General features: G+C 31.0%; 1 pseudogene; it reads right to left on the bottom strand.

Annotated features, from left to right (window-relative positions):
* The window catches only part of LOC139840818 (receptor-like protein EIX2), an 83984-nt pseudogene extending 71239 nt beyond the window's left edge, over positions 1-12745 (bottom strand).
* Positions 12746-13086: the final 341 nt, after the last annotated feature.

Raw genomic sequence — 13086 nt, 5'->3', positions numbered from 1 at the left:
CACTACACTAAGCATACCGTACGATCTCTAAGCAACGAGCTAAAGATACAACAACAATATAAGTTCACCAACGACGATGTGAACAACGCCAAATAGCTACACCCGGAGGGTTAGCTACAACACAACAATACATTAATATATAATAATATAAACGAACAAGGTTAACACCTTAACCCAATACCGAGAACCAAATACCACAATGAAGATTGGCCGAACTACACGAGCCTTAGTAATCCGAAACCACACGAGATTACTATCTTCACAACATTGAGGTTGGCCGAACTACACGAGCCTTAGTAATCCGAAACCACACGAGATTACTACCTCAATAAGATGACCGAACTACACGAGTCACCATGAATCCGAACTACACGAGATTCATTTGATAAGATGACCGAACTACACGCGTCATCGTGAATCCGAACTACACGCGATTCACTTCTCCAACTCAAAACCCTTCGCCATTGGGGTTATATCATCCACATCACAACCACGTGTGAACGTGTACACACAAAACGTGTACCTCGCCAAAGGTGGTCAACCAAAACGCACAACCGTGCCAATTGGATCTAAACGCAAGTCTATCAAATCCACCTATATGTGAAGTGAGCTCTATAACCGAGAACCACTTCACCCGACCCGCACCCATCCTACACATACATATGCACATAGGATATTAACACTCACCTTGAAGTCTTGAAGAATGCTTCCAAGTAAACCGCAACTCGCCAATGGAAAATACCTATTCCATTATCACAATTACAACAATACACTTAGAGTGGATTTACAAATCAACCCAATTCGACACTTAGTGCAAATTTGACCCAAATGCACTTCCAAGCACAAACCGTGCCCAAAACTAACCAATAATCACTAACACAAGTGAGAATGGTCCTAATACGCCAATTAAACCCGAACTCAAGTGTTAAACACGTGTCATACCCATTTTGACACTTAAACCCTAATTTTGACCCATAAGGTCAAAATCTCACCATTTACAAGTTTTGACACCAAAACACATTTAACTTGGTTTTATACTTCAACTTAATCCATTTCAAGTTTATAAACCTCATTAAATCGCCAAATGGGTCATAATCACCACCAAACCCTAATTTGACCCAAAGTCACAATTAGTCAACCAATTAACCTTAAATGGGTTTCAATACTTCCTTAATCACTAACTTAAGTAATTAAACTCAATTTCAAGTCCTAAACATGGCCAATTAGTTCACCAACCCAAAATCCACCAACAATTAACAATAAACCCAATTACTAGCATCACTAAACCCATTTCATCATCTAAAAGGGTTTTTCATCAAACTAACTCAAACCCTAACTTGAATATCAAATCAAATAGATGAAATTCGGAGTTTGAGCTTACCAATACTACCACAACGTAGCTAGGAACGAAAGGAACAACTTTAGAACTCGAGCTTTTGATCCAAACGGCCTCCTTCTTCTCCAGAACCCCAAATCTCTCTCTAGAATCTCTATCTCTCTCTAGATAGTTGGGAGTGATGGATGGATGTGAATATCATCCAAAACTGATCCAAACAAGCTAATATGGCTCACAAATCCGGCCCCAAGTGAAATTACCCAATTGCCCTTCATTTAAAACAATTAAAAAGAAGAAGAGGGCTGTCTGCGCGATTTGGCGCGGCGCGCCCCAGACCCGCGCGGCGCGCAAGTAGCCAGTTTCAGATTCTTTTCCCTTTCCAATTACATAACAATATTCAACGAAGCCCGTTCTCGAATGTCATAAGTACACAAGTATACAAGATAAATATTCGGGTCTTACAACTCTCCCCCACTTAAACTCGATCACGTCCTCGTGATCCTCGTCACTTAACCAAACGGACCACACTCCACGGTCCTCAAACATACGTCCCAATCCGACTTTCCTAGGCAACTCTTCCCAATGAATCACCTCTAACAACCAAAATCGTCACACGCGATTTAACAAATCACAATCCGAGCACTAAAACCATGCTCAATCCCTCACATCGGGAAACTCAACCAATCTCGAACCGAGATATCAACCCTCTAGCGTATCATTACCAAGTACAATGCTAAAAGCAACCAAGTTTAAATCCTAAAGTCAACAATCCGAAACGATGAAGACCTAAAAGAAACTTATAAAACTTAAAAATACTTGACTAACCTAACCTTATTACTACAACTAACTTAAAATTATAATCGCAAATTGAAATTACTAATTGGAATGATAATTGGTACATAGTAAAAGGTGTCTAAAAATATTAAAGCTTATAGGAAAAACTATATCCCAAATGGAAATAACTTAAAAAGAAACTAAAACTTAAAAAGGCGTCGCAAAATTCTAAAGTACCTAAATCTTAGTCTAAAGAAAAAGCACTTAAGGAATTCTACGGCAAAGCCTAAAAATCTAGAAGTAAAAATAACTATGGCAAAATCTAAGTTTAAAACTAAATATGAGCTAAAAATACAAATATTACGCTAAAACAATTAAAAAGGGACAAAATATAAAAATATACAAAAAGTTGTAAAAAGTACAATTTTTATAAAAATATTATTTTTATATTATTTATTTATTAAAACTACTAATTTTATAATTTAATTAAACTAATTAAACTAAATAATACAAATTAATTAAAACTTAAATTAACTACTAAATTAATTAATTATTTAACCCTAATATAATTTAATTAATAATAATTAATAATACTCCGTAATAAATGCAGGATTAGGGCTTCTGTCGTGTGTCAGGTCCCCTCCGCGAGTCGCGGTATTTAAAGCATCAAACCCCGCGAGTCGCGGGGTTCAGAAATTCAGATGACAGCTTACTTTAAATTCGACGCGTTTTTCTTTATTTATATTTTTTTTTAATTTCTGTTTTTAATTTTCTGTTTTAATAAAAGTATTTATATAATAAAAACTTATATCTAAATAGAAATATTTTATAATTTTATAAATAAAAATCTTAAAACTAGAATTATATATATATATATATATATATATATTTTTTTTATGTTTTTAAATAAAAACAAAATACTTAAATAAAACTTATGTTTTTATAAAATAAAAACAAAGAAACTTTATAAAACTTAAATATTTATCAAACTCCTAAAAATATTTATATTTTTGTTTTTCTTTTTATATTTTCGAATATTTAAAACGTTTTTTTACAAAAACGAATTTTAATAAAAGTAAACTAAAATTTTTTTTTTTTTTTTTATATATTAGCGTTGCGCTTTCGGCGTTTAGAAAGTTCCCCGGCAGCGGCGCCAAAAATACTTGGTTCAAAGCTAAGGGGTATAAAATACTATTAATTTTTTGCAGGAAATACTATTAAATACGATACAATTTTACACAAGATATTTATTTATTTATAGAATGGATATACTTAAACCTTGCTACAACACTTATAGGCAGTGTACCTAATCGTACAGTAGTGTAGTTTTTAGTAAGTCCGGTTCGTTCCACAGGGAATCTTTTTTAAACAAAGCTCAACGCTATATTAGTTTACTTTTATAAAAATACAAACATATATATAAGTAATATTATTATTATAAAGGGGGGTTTTTACCGTTTAATGACCGGTTTGTCGATTTTAAAACTTTAGTCGCAGTTAAAACCAAATGTAAAATAATAAATAAATACAAGACTTAATTTTAAGTGTAAAGTAAATAACGATAATGAAATTGCGAATAATAAAAGTGCGATAAAATAAACTTGCGATAATTAAAAAGGACGATAATTAAAAGTGCAATTAAATAACAATAAATAAAAGTGCGATAATTAGAAGTGCAATTAAATATAAAATAAAGGAAATTAAATATGAAATAAAAGAATTATGCTTATTTAAACTTCCGTAATCATGATGTTTGACGTGTTGATTTTAGTTTTATGCCCATGGGTTAATTGTCCTTTGTCCTGGATTATTTAATATGTCCGTCTGGTTTTTGTCCATAACAGTCCATCAGTCATAAATATAAAGTGCGAGTGTCCTCGTCAAATTATTCTTATACCCGAAGTTAAATATTCCAACTAATTGGGGATTTAAACTGTAACAAGATTTTAATACTTTGTTTAATAATTACACCAGGTTGTCGACTGAGTGTAACCCAAGGTTTTAATATTTTGTTATCAATTATACCAAGTGTCCTTTGTACATAATTTCACCCCTGTTTTAATTATTCTAGTGGCTATTAATCCATTCCCGTGTCCGGTTAAATGAACGATTATTCGTACATATAAATACCCCGCCCATCGTGTCCGATTGAGTGTATATGGTAATTTATAGAGACGCCCAATTGTAAATCTTTATATTAACATTAACAAACTATCATTTAGTTAAACAAATATAAAGCCCATTAATAGCTCATAGTCTAATTTCCACAAGTGTCGTTCTTTTGTCCAAACCCAAATTATGGTACAAAGCCCAATTACCCAATTTTAGTAATTAGCCCAACATCATGATTACTTCGTTTTAAATAAGCATAATAATAACTTAGCTACGAGACATTAATATAAAAAGGTTGAACATAACTTACAATGATTAAAAATAGCGTAGCGTTACACGGACAGAATTTCGACTTACACCCTTACAACATTCGCTAACATACCCTTATTATTAGGATTAAAATTAAAATTAAAATATAAATTATAAATATATATATTTTACGTATGAATGAGGAGAAGAAAAAGATGGGTTTTTGCGATCAGAATTCGGTTGCTTTTATAGGGATTTTTGAAACTTGGGGCTCCGCGACTCGCGGCCTTTTTGGCCTTCAAACTCCGCGAGTTGCGGAGTTTGCAATTACATCTCACTCTGGTTTGGAGTCTTTCTTGCCGACGGTTTTTATTATTTATTATAATATATAAATAATTATAAGAATTATTTAAATATTATATTATATTTATGTGCATAGTTGACTTGTAATTTTTAGTCCGTTGCGTCGAGCGTTGAGAGTTGACTCTGGTCCCGGTTCCGGATTTTCGAACGTCCTTGCGTACAATTTTATATTTTGTACTTTGCGTTTTGAATCTTGTACTCTTGTAATTTCGAGACGTTTCTTATCAATAATTGGAACCTCTTTGATTGTCTTTTGTACTTTTGAGCTTTTTGGTCGTTTGCGTCTTCAATTCGTCGAATCTGTCTTTTGTCTTCACCTTTTATTATTTAAACGAATATCACTTGTAAATAGAACAATTGCAACTAAAAGCTTGTCTTTCTTGAGGAATAATGCTATGAAATATATGTTCGTTTTTAGCATTATCAGCAATATATATTTTTGGGACTGAGAATACATGCGCAACTTTTATAAATGTTTTACGAAATAGATACAAGTAATCGAAACTACATTCTATGGTTGGATTATCGAATCGAATATCACCCCTTTTAGCTTGGTAGCCTAAGAATTAGAGAACAGACACCCTAATTGACGTGAATCCTAAAGGTAGATCTACGGGCCCTAACTCTCCCATACTGGAAAATGGTATGCTTTAGTACTTCGAGTTTATATTATACAGATGAATTTCTGTTTTGGGAATATTCTATATGCATGATGTTAATGTCGGTTACCAGGTGTTCAATCCATATGAATGATTTTTAAACACTTGCGAGTGTATGATTATTGAATAAAGGAAATCTTGTGGTCTATTAAAATTATGGAATTGATGGATTATGATAAACTAATGAACTCACCAACCTTTTGGTTGACACTTTAAAGCATGTTTATTCTCAGGTATTAAAGAAATCTTCCGCTGTGCATTAGCTCATTTTAAGGATATTACTTGGAGTCATTCATGGCATATTTCGAAAGACGTTGCATTTGAGTCATTGAGTTCATCAAGATTATTATTAAGTCAATTATAGTTGAATGTATTATGAAATGGTATGCATGCCGTCAACTTTAGATGAAAAGAAAGTTTGTCTTTTAAAAACAAATGCAATGTTTGTAAAATGTATCATATAGAGGTCAAATACCTCGCGATGTAATAAACTATTGTGAATCGTTTATAATGTATATGAACGGGTCCTTTCAGAGTATAACTGGGAACGTGAAAAACAAATAAAACGAAAATATCCTCAATGTTTACAAACAACACCGACTAGTGGCAACAACTAAATTTCGGGATGAAATTTCTTTTAACGGGTAGGTACTATGACAACCCAAAAATTTTCGATAAAATTTAAACAAAATATTTACATAACTTCATTTAACTTCAAACAAATTCCGACGATTCCCGAACAAATAATTTTATATATATATATATATATATATATATATATATATATATATATATATATATATATATATATATATATATATATATATATATATATATATAAACATGACTTAATTGTTATAACTAGAAATGTAAAATTTTATACAAGGTAATATTGTTGTTATTACTTTTATTTTTATTATTAATATTAAATATTAATATTAATATCAATATCATTATTAGTTATATTATTACTTGCAATATATAACGTAATGTGATACATTTAAATTGTAATATTATTATTATTACTTGTATTATTGTTATCATTATTAATATCAATATTATAATTTATAATAAAATTATAATTTCTATTATTTATTCATTATCATTATTAAAATAAGTATTATTATAAAAATATCATTTATTATTAATGATATTATTATTATTAACATAATTATCAACAAATATCACTATTCTTGTTATTTAAATTATTGTTGTATTAAAAGTATTATTATTATTATACTTATTATTATTAATACAATTATTATTATTATTAATATAATTATTTTTATAATTATTGTTAATTTGTATATTAATTAAATGAAAAAGGTATATACCTAAATTAGGTCAAGATCTCTAATGCGTTTGATATTTTTTTTTTTTAAATCGTGACTCTGCTTTTTATCCATCGTGAAATTACTTTTTATTTTTTTTATTTTATTTTCTGTTCTTGATTAAAATCCAGTCGGCCATTAACATTAAACAAAGTATTTAGGACTACTGCATTACACGTTCGATTAGCATTATCATTATCATTTATATACCATGGAAGATTACTACAATTAAGGAAATCAAAACAGAAATATATATATTTTTTTAAAACCGTCGACTCTGTTCTTCATCTTAATGGTCATATTTCGAATTCAAATTCAATTTCAAAATCTAAAATTCCAGTCATGTTAGGAATCTTATATTCAATCTATCTGGAAAGTTTCAAAACCCAATTCAATCTTTCGAGTTCTAATTTTGAGGTCAAAGTTCGTATATAAAAAGTCAACTAATTTGTTCATCACACAATTCGTAATTATTTTGAAGTTTCAGAATAAATTAAGGATTCCTATAGTTTCTAATAATGATTTAGCACCTTTTTCATGAAGGAATCAAAGTCTAAAACTTCCTTAAAATCCCAATCAATGTTTGAGCTCATACGCGTATATTTTTTTTTATTTTTCTGCTGTTGCTGTTTAATTTTTCTGTTAATCCAATTCACCCACATTCAATTGTTATATGTTCCATTTTAAGACCTAAATCAAATCCTAAATACTCTCTATTATGAAGTTTATTGTTCTGGCCGAATTGTGTTTGAAGAAGATGAAGTGAAACAGAAAACAGATTAAGTATAATTAGTTTAGGAATTTAATCAGAACGAAAGGAATGGAGGAACGGTTTGGGGTGTTTGTTTGGTGAACGGGAGGTCGCGGGTTCGAGCCCGGTTCGGAGCAAATCTTTTTATAAAAGCTTATTTGAGGTACTTTTCTTTTAAAAAAAATTATTATTATTATTATTATTATTATTATTATTATTATTATTATTATTATTATTATTATTATTATTATTATTATTGTTGTTGTTGTTGTTGTTGTTGTTGTTGTTGTTATTATCACAATTATTATTATTATTACTACTAACAACATTAAAAGTATTATTATTAATATCATTAAGATTATTAGTATTATTATTAACTATCATTATTATTATCATTTTAAATATTATTACCATTATTATGATTAGAATTATTATTATTATTTTGAAAACAATACAAATTATTATAATTATCATTGTTATAAGTATTAGTATCATTTTATATTTATAAGTATTATTATTAATGTTATCATTATTATTATTATTATTAATATGATTATCATTATTAAGTATTGTTACCAAAAATTATAATTTTGATTATTATTATTAAACTTTTCATTTTTATTAAAACTGTTATCATTATTATTATAATTACTAATATTATTTTTATTATTACAAAGATAATACGACTTATCATTTATCAGTATTATTTTACCAAGTTATATAAAAATATATTTAACATATATAACAAAACTATATTAATATTTTAAACATTGATTATTTATACAAGGTATATAAAATAAATATATTAAGTTGTTAATGAAATCTATAAATTATTAAATATAACAACTATATCATTAATAATATAAACTTATTCGATTACGAGTATATGTGTTAATATATATACAAATGATATAGGTTCGTGAATCCGAGGACAACTCTGTACTTGTTCAGTGCTATCATACGCATATCATACAAACTATCGTATCGTGAGTTTTCATAGCTCCCTTTTTATCTATATTTTTGGGCTGAGAATACATGCGTAACTTTTATAACTGTTTTACGTTAGACACAAGTACTCAAACTTTTATGCTGAATACGTGCTTTGTCATGCTAAATCCTTGCCATAATATCGTTAATTTCTTGGTGAACGCAAACTTAGTTATTATGAATAGCGCTATTGAGAGTAACGTCTCTAATCATTTGACCTCTGGTCTTTGGTTACATAATAATGATTCAAACTGACACTGACTGTTCAAGGTGTCTCGGGGTAAAATTCTGTTTAGTCGCGATATTACAAACTACAGCAACTCTTTAGATTGATATGATGGGTATCAATCAACTTTAAACTTAAATCTTGTGGTCTAATACTATACTGAACTATTGATTTATAATAAATCTATGAACTCACTCAACCTCGTGTTGACTTTTTAAGCATGTTTATTCTCAGGTACTTAAATATTGCTTCTGCTGTATATCTGCTGCTTTGATGATGATTTCTTGCCATGCTTGGAGTCTTCATGCATTACTTACCAATTCATCTAAAAACATTCAACGCTTTAAATACAAAGTAATCTATTTATCTTCCGCTGCAAAACTCAATAAAATATCTCATATAGAGTCGTTCTCGTTTATACAACTGTGATTTGAAATAATTAGTCACAAATACCCCAGGCCCTATTTGGGGGTGTGACAGTTACCCTACCAGAAATAACAGTGAAATTTGTGAAGCATTTTGGTAGGTTACCAGAAAGATGATTATAAGCAAGATCCAAGATCTGTATAGATCGAAGATGACAAATTTCATCTGGTATTTCACCTTCTAATTTGTTCGAACGAAGGCTTAAAAGCTTTAAACTTGTATTATCTCTTCGTATTGAATCTGAAATGCTTCCTGTTAATTCATTTTCTGCAAGCTCAATGATTATCAAGCTTTTGGAATTCATTAACGACACAGGTATGTTACTGGATAGCTTATTATCGCGCATATTTATAGATAACAGGGAAGACATATTTCCTAATGACGATGCGATACTACCGAAAAATCAGTTTTTTTCTAGGTTTAAAATTACCAAAGATTCCCAATTTTTCCAGCAATCTGAGATAGCACCTGACATGTTATTATTTGCTAGATTAAGAACTCTTAATAGCCGCGATTCTTGAATGCCGAAACACAAGAACTGATTTATAGATCCTGAAAGATTATTGTAAGAAAGATCTAGAAAATCAATATCAGGTTTATTGAAATTACTAGGTAACACACCATGTAATTTGTTGTTACTTAAATCTACTACTGATATTGGTGCGAGAAAACTAACATCTCCAAAATTTCCTATGATGTTGTTATAAGATACGTTGAAATACGTAACATTAGAATGTCATCCAGATCCAATCCGGAATCAGATATGTTTACGTTGGATAAATCTATTTCTGTTAGATTCGTTAGCGACTTAATAAATGAAGGAAAACGAGGACCTAAACCGCAAGAACCTATTCTCAACACTTGGAGATCAAAAGGCACAATCCAGTTTCTAAGACTTAAATTGAACACTAACTTGTTGTCCCCAATCCATAAAGTTTTTAAGGATGTTAGATTGGTGAAGTGGCTTTCAGTCACAAAACCGGTTAACGAATTGTGATGAATCGTTAAAAATGTTAGTTTCCCGAGTCATCCGATACTCTCAGGAAGACTTCCGTTTATTTTGTTATACGATAGATCCAAGAAATCTAACGATGACAGGTCACCAATCGTAACGGTAATGGATCCCGTTAGTTAATTTCGATTTAACTGAAGTGTTTTCAAGAGTGATAAACTACTAATAGAATCTGGAATTGTCCCGGTTAACTGATTATAAGCAATATCAACGCTACCAAGATTCTTCAATCTTCCTATACTTTCGGGTAGTTGACCAGTCAAATAATTTCCACGAAACGCTAACAATTCATGTTTTGGTGACTCACATTCACAAAAAGCTTCTAGAAGCTCAGACACATCACTGGAAAAGTTGTTAGTAGGGGTGGTCAGTATCTGGTTTGAAACCGTGGAACCCGAAAACCAAACCGAAACCAAACCGGAAAAAAACCAAACCGAATTTGAAAAACGGTTTTCGGATCGAGTCAAACCGAAACCGAATTTGAATTCGGTTTTCGGTTCGGTTTTGAAAATTTTGAAATCGGTTTAACCGAAAACCGAATTCAAAATTTTTAAATATTTAATTTGTATATTTATGTTTTAATGTCATTATAATTTATTGGATCTAATCAATAAAATATGTTCTCACCTATAAGCCGATTTGGTAGCTCACATTATAATTATGTTACTCAGATTATTATGTTCTTTTTCTTAATAACAGAAGCAGTAAACGTTGTAATTAAGCTGTAAATATTAATAAATCATCAAATTCTTTATAATTTGATAGTACATCATTGTTTTAGGATATAAATAACTAAGACATCAGTAATACCACAATTAAACTACCATCGTTCTCATTTTTTCATTATATTCGGTTTTAATCGAAAATCGAACCGAATCCAAATTCGGTTTTCGGTTCGGTTCGGTTTTAACTTTGAATTCGGTTTTCGTTTCGATTTTCGGTTTTGCCCAAAAAAATTTCAAAACTGAATACAGCGAACCGAATAAACCGAACAAACCGAAAACCGAACCGATGAAGACCCCTAGTTGTTAGATTGCATATCAAGATAAATCAAGTTGCACAGATTACTTAATGATTTAGGCGTATGTTCAGCAATTTGATTGTCTGATACATCGAGATGAACAATAAACGACAAGTTTTGTAGGTTACGAATAATTGGAGTTGAAAGGTCACAGTTACTAACATCAAGTAAACGAAGATTACTTAACTTGAAAAGTCATTAAGTAACGACACGGAATTCATAAAAGTGTTACTACGCACACTAAGAGAATTAAGTGAAGGGTATGTTTGGACGAAAGTAGCTGGAGCTGGAGCTTATAGCTGGAGCTGAAACTTATGAGCAGGAGCTGAAACTAGAGCTTATTTTTGAAGCTGGTAGCTGGAGCTTATTATTTTTTACAAATGTTTGGTAAACTAGCTGGAGCTTATTTTCAGTTCATAAGCTCTACTTTTTTTCATAAGCTACTACAAGTAGCTTATTTTTTCAGAGCTTATGATTTTCATAAGCTCTACTTTTTTTGTCTACAAAACGAAGCTTATGACTTAGAACTTATTAAAATCATAAGCTCAAGCTCTCATAAGCTTTCATAAGCTCCAATAAGCTACCCGCCAAACACACCCGAAGTCATATTATCGAAACCACCATGAGTACCGGGCTGTAGACCTTGAATCGAACAACCAGTAAGATCTAATGAAATTAAATTATGTAGGCTAAAAATCCACGTAGGCAACAAACTGTCAAACAGGTTATTTGAAAGATCTAGGACTACAAGAGAAGTACTAAAATTGACAATAGTTGGATTACTAGGAATTTGAGTTAAACGACATAAAGGAAGATGTAGTTCTAACAATGAAGGAAAGTTGCCGATCACCTGAAACCAATCAGAAGCGGTTGAAAGATCGATACTACCCATATTCAAGTATTGCAACGATTCAAGATTACGTAGCCAACTAAGACTTTTCGACGAAAGATCACTGAAATCAAAATCGCCATCATGAAGATCTAGAATGCGTAATGTTGATAGAATTCCAAGTTGATGTGGGATTTCCCCACTGAATTTCGACTTCGAGAGGTTAAGATAATTCAAATCAAGAAACGAGCCGATGAATGGTGGGATTGGGATTAATCCGAAATCATTGAAACTTAAGTCTAGGTGCTTGAGTTGTGTTAAATTGATCAAAGAGGGACTTATAATACCTCCTAACATTTCCTTCGATGCTTCTTCTAGTTCTTCGTCGGGCCCACGTAGGTGAATTTCGTGTATGTGACCGGTGAAGTTGTCACAAACTACACCAGACCAACTACAACATTCTTTGCCTGTCCAAGAAGCTAGACGATCGGTTTGGTCGATTAGATTGTTCTTGAGATTAAGAAGTGCTACTCTTTCGATGGATATACATCGTACGGGATTCGAGTTTTGAATGCAAAAACTGTGGGTAAAAAGTGATGAAACAAAGAGAAACCAAAGGAAACATGAATAAAAAGAGGAAGATACAGTAAGATATGTGGGAGGGTTCATTGTGGTCCTAAATACGGAGTAATTTGTTGGTGAATGATATAAAAAAAGGCTTAAACGACGACATATATATAGAAATCGAACACATAGTCCGACTAGTGATGGCAATGGATCGGATATTAATCGGGTGCGCTTATATTCAAATTCATATCGATTTAATTATTAAAATTCATATCCATATCAGTATCTGTATCCACTTAAATATAACTCATCCATCCATATCCATATCCGTTAGATTAAGCGGGTTATCGGTTATTCGTTGGATGTTAAGTTTTTTTACAAATCTGTTGGGTGTAAACCCAATTCCACATTGGTTGGGATAATTGTCAAGATCAACATATAAG

The sequence above is a fragment of the Rutidosis leptorrhynchoides genome, chromosome 4 (assembly GCF_046630445.1).
Source record: "Rutidosis leptorrhynchoides isolate AG116_Rl617_1_P2 chromosome 4, CSIRO_AGI_Rlap_v1, whole genome shotgun sequence".
Lineage (NCBI taxonomy): Eukaryota > Viridiplantae > Streptophyta > Magnoliopsida > Asterales > Asteraceae > Rutidosis > Rutidosis leptorrhynchoides.
This window is presented reverse-complemented; position numbering and strand designations above follow the sequence as displayed.